This window comes from Jaculus jaculus, chromosome 6, assembly GCF_020740685.1.
Source record: "Jaculus jaculus isolate mJacJac1 chromosome 6, mJacJac1.mat.Y.cur, whole genome shotgun sequence".
Lineage (NCBI taxonomy): Eukaryota > Metazoa > Chordata > Mammalia > Rodentia > Dipodidae > Jaculus > Jaculus jaculus.
Window position 1 is genome coordinate 128,737,401 of NC_059107.1, and position 4,655 is coordinate 128,742,055.

A 4,655-nucleotide genomic window follows, 5' to 3' on the forward strand; every position below is an offset into this window, starting at 1 on the left:
CTAAAGCACCCAGAAAATCCCCTGTATCAAGCAAGATTGGGGTTACCAATGTGTGTCATATGTTTCTATGCATTCTGGGGATTGAACTCAGGCTACCTCAGTCCTTGATGCTTGCATGCAAGTGATCTTATTTACTGAGCCATGTTTCAAGCCCCCCAGATTTTTTCTTTGCTTTCAGGTTTTCATTCTCAACTATATCATGCTTAAAAAAGCATCAATTAATAAAAAAATCTGTACTGTCTGGACAAAACAGTAATACATATCCCAATCTCCCTTGCAAGTGTATGTGTCCATGTAGCTATATGGAAGACAGCAGGTACAGACTAAGGGGAAAGAATCTTAGTCTCCAGAATCACAATTCCAAAAAGAGGCTTTTGGAAATTGAGAACACTAAATTTGGCATTACAAGAATGAGAGATGCTCATTTTTATTAGATGTGAGCTAATGTGTGCTTGGGAATGACTTTGTTGACATAACTGACACAAATCTCTTTCAGAATCAGAACGCTGTGGCTTTATTCTTTCACCCCCTCTTTATGGAGGAAACTTTCACCTTTGACATCCTTAATCATTCACCACAGACTGTATTTAATCCAGAAAAATTGTACTGGATCCCATATATGTGCATGAATGCTTCTTCTTGTTACTGCAGACAGTAGGCTCAGTCCCATCGATAAGTTTCAGCATTAAATTGAAATTATGTGCACTTATATGTTTATCAACATAAGCAATTAAATGTTTCAGCTTCATAGAGGGAATAATGTAATAACTCTATTACTTCATCCAGAAATACTTTGCCATGCTTGGTGATACAAATTTATTATACAAAATTGCTGCTTCCAAATGGCAACAAATGCTCATTGGACTGACCCCAACACAATTTCCTCACCTATAAAAATAGCACAATAATTCAGAACCCATGTGGTTACTATGATGATTAAGTGAGACAATGTATGAAAAGCACCTGGCACGTAGCAGGTACTTACTGTTCTTTTCTTTCCTTCACCTAGCCATCCTAAGTACCCATGTTATCCCACACTTTCTTCTTTTACCTCTATTGTCTCCATTCAGGATCACACTTTGGCTCCTAGTTCTTTGATAATGATTTTACATATGTATTAGTTTTTGATCCCCATCTATATCTCAGACATATTTTAGAAACTACTTTTTGTTTAATCCTTCTAGCTAGCCTCATTGCCCTTTAAGAAAGGAGGTGTTCAATATACACTTTGTAACCAGCTGAGTACTCTGTATGTATTCTATTATGTTACATTAAAAACAGCTCTAAAGCCTGGTTTCCATGACAGCAAACAAATCCTTGGCCAAGAAATAAGCCAGTGCATAAAACATGCTGTCAACTTGGCTTTCATAATAACCTATGCAGGTGTGTCTCTGTTTAGGGAGTAGGATATTATCGAATATCAGTGCCAATTTAGTGTGGGGGCTGAGGTAAGGGATGTGTATGTTTGTGCATAAAAACTTCTATAAAACTGCTGAAGTTACTGGCCATCTCTAAGGAGAATACAAATAAATGCATACATACACACTTTTATACACATATAGACTCTAGAAACCATATGAAATTTTGCTATAACTTGACCAAATATCATCTTACTTCTCATGTTACCTCTAAGATTACATCCCTTCTTAAATTTATCCATCTATATATATAACAGCAACATTTGGCATCAGTTCAATTTATATAGATAACTAGATTTGCAATGTTAAGGAAATTCTGGGAAGTGGTTTATTGTACTGAGAGTGAAGGAAAGACTGAATATTCCATGCTGAGATGGTGATCTCAAGTATAGTATGGCGGGTGATAGCACAGACTATGGAAGCACCAGAGTTCATTCTGGGCACTCCTCTTACTGTGGGACACCAGCTTGTTCAAGTTTGTTAGAATATCCAAAAGTATCCATGAAGTCTCTAGCATGCTACAGACCTTGCATTCAATGCTCAGTGAAGAGCATACACCAGAGAAAAAGACTTTCTGCCACAGAACATACATTAAAGGAGGAGAAGACAGACAGTAGCCAACAACAATAACAACAACAAACAAATGTGCATAGTGCTGTCTAGTGAAAATATGTTGACATTCTCTCAGGGAAAACATGAAACACACTAGGAATATGGATAAAGAGTGCATGCAAAAATGGGATTGAATTTCTGTCAGAGAAATCAGGAAATTATTTCAAAAGAACTTGGAATTTGTTAAAGATGCTTAAAAATGACAGGGAGCAGATTTTGCAGATATAACTTAAAAGCTTCTAAGAAGGGAAAAACAGGTGTGAAGCCTTTGAGAAATGAAAGGAAGAAGAAGTTGTAGAGTTTATAAGTCCCTTTGGTCATTTCCGAATTCAGAGTGATTTGCAAAGCAATGAAAGTTTTTTGAGTAGAGTCGTGGCCTAGAGGAATTTATGGTTTCTACTTAGTATTCTGTTTGGTCAGATTAAACTGAAAGAGTGAAGCAAGTGACTAGGAAACTACTAGTAAACTCATTGAATAAAGTCTAGCTCTGAATTTAATATGGAGCTTAGCTAGGTTATCATCTTTGTAATAATACTAAGAATTCAAGTTTGGGATTATATTTTCCAAACAGTTGATATGCTTTGTGGAGTGGTATAGCAACTGAGAGAATCTGACCAAGGATAACACAATGATGTAAAGTGTGATTAAATAGTAGAAGAATGGAATCACTATTAAATGAGAGAAGATATGCCAGAGAGAAAAGTATGTCAAAAAAAAAAAAGACAAAAAACACAGAGGAGTTAGCTCAGTTTTCTAAGGCTCTAAAACATATTGTACACATAAAGCAATGAAGTGTATGAATCAGAAGTCTAAAAGAAAAAATTCAAATTAGAATATAATGAATTCATTCATCATAAAGGTAGCATTTAAAGCTGTAAGATTAGATGATATCAGCAAGGGAATTTGCATAGGCAGTAAATTTCAGATCTTGCAATGTATTTGTAGTGGTAAGAATTAATGTCTTATTATTAAAAATCATAAGTAGTCAAAAAATTAAGTTGTGATAATTTGGTAACAAGTATTTATTTTTAAGTGAATAAATTAATTTATTAAAATAATTGACTTAGCCATCTGCAACAGTAACTTCAACTTCCATTTCTGGCTCAATGTGATGGAAGCAATCTGCTTAATAATCTCAGAAGGACAGTGTAAGTTAATGAGTTGCCTGTGGATTCTCATCAGGAAGTGATCCCATGTCTTGGAACCTTTACCCCAGGGTGTTTTCCTGGTAGTTATGCTCACTGTATGGGTGGACATGAGAACTGGTTCTTTCACTTTGAGGTTCTTGTCTTTGGTTCTTCTGATCAAGTCAGCATACACCTTTGCCAAGGACTTCATGTTGCGTCTGGTGAGGGTGATGGGGATTCTGTGCATGGCCACCTCCAGTTCCATGGGTGTCTTTCTGGTATCCTTAAAGTACATGGCTGCAGCCTGTGTGACTTCCTGACTTATTCCTTGCAGGGAGTGAGCAGTGGTGAGCCAGGAGCAGGAGTGGAAGGGAGCTGTGCTGCACCCATAGCCACATCTCAGGAAGCTAGTTAAATATTTGATTATATGTTGATACTAACATTTTATTTTGAATAATCACTAATCTATAGAAAATTGAAAATACACAGAAAGCTTTATGATGAACTATTTAAAACATTAATGCAATGCTGTCTCTATAATTAGAATATAATATCAGTCATGAAATTAATATTGAGACCAAATAATGCTATTAAATCATGAAAACCCAACCAAATGTCATCCTTTGTCTCATAATGCTCAGAATAGAAAATAAAATCCACTTAAAATCATGTGATATTTTGCTGTTATATTGTGGTAGTATTTTTCAGTATGCAAACATTCTTCAATTTGTTACTCAACTTACATGATCATGACACTTTTGAAGATTATAAGCTTTTTATTTTGTTCCATGTCTTAGACTGGATTTGTTTTACTTACTGAATTCCATTAGATACTACACAAATTCAACAATAGTTTCATGCTAATGAGCATCATTTTGGCCACTTGAAGATACATTTCAACACAAAGTTCAGTGACACTAATAAATAAAGATAAATAAAGCATAACTATTGTGTACATACTATGTCACTATGTGGTTGTTTGCAGACAGATGGAATTGTTGCATTCATTTTGTGTACTCTTTGCCCCAGCCTGGGAACAAAAAAAAAAAAGAGAGAGAACAAATAAAACAGCAAAGGATAGTTCAAAAGCCAAATATGGGGCTGGAGAGATGGCTTAGCGGTTAAGCGCTCGCCTATGAAGCCTATGGACCCCGGTTCGAGGCTCGGTTCCCCAGGTCCCACGTTAGCCAGATGCACAAGGGGGCGCACGCGTCTGGAGTTCGTTTGCAGAGGCTGGAAGCCCTGGCGCGCCCATTCTTTCTCTCTCCCTCTATCTGTCTTTCTCTCTGTGTCTGTCGCTCTCAAATAAATAAATAAAAAATGAACAAAAAAAATATTTAAAAAAAAAAACCAAATATGTTTACTATTTTCCAAGTTATGTTTAAATTTCATATAAAACCTTTTTTCTCTATTTGTGCTAAGTATTTAATATTTAATTACTATTATCTTTTAGTCAGTGACTTTGATTAAATCAAATATCTATCAGATGAGAGGTATA

The 4,655-nt window shown here is 35.7% G+C and overlaps 1 pseudogene; it reads right to left on the minus strand.

The window, feature by feature from the left end:
• Window positions 1-3,093: 3,093 nt before the first annotated feature.
• Window positions 3,094-3,452, minus strand: LOC101605368 (annotated as a pseudogene).
• Between the last annotated feature and the right edge of the window lie 1,203 nt (window positions 3,453-4,655).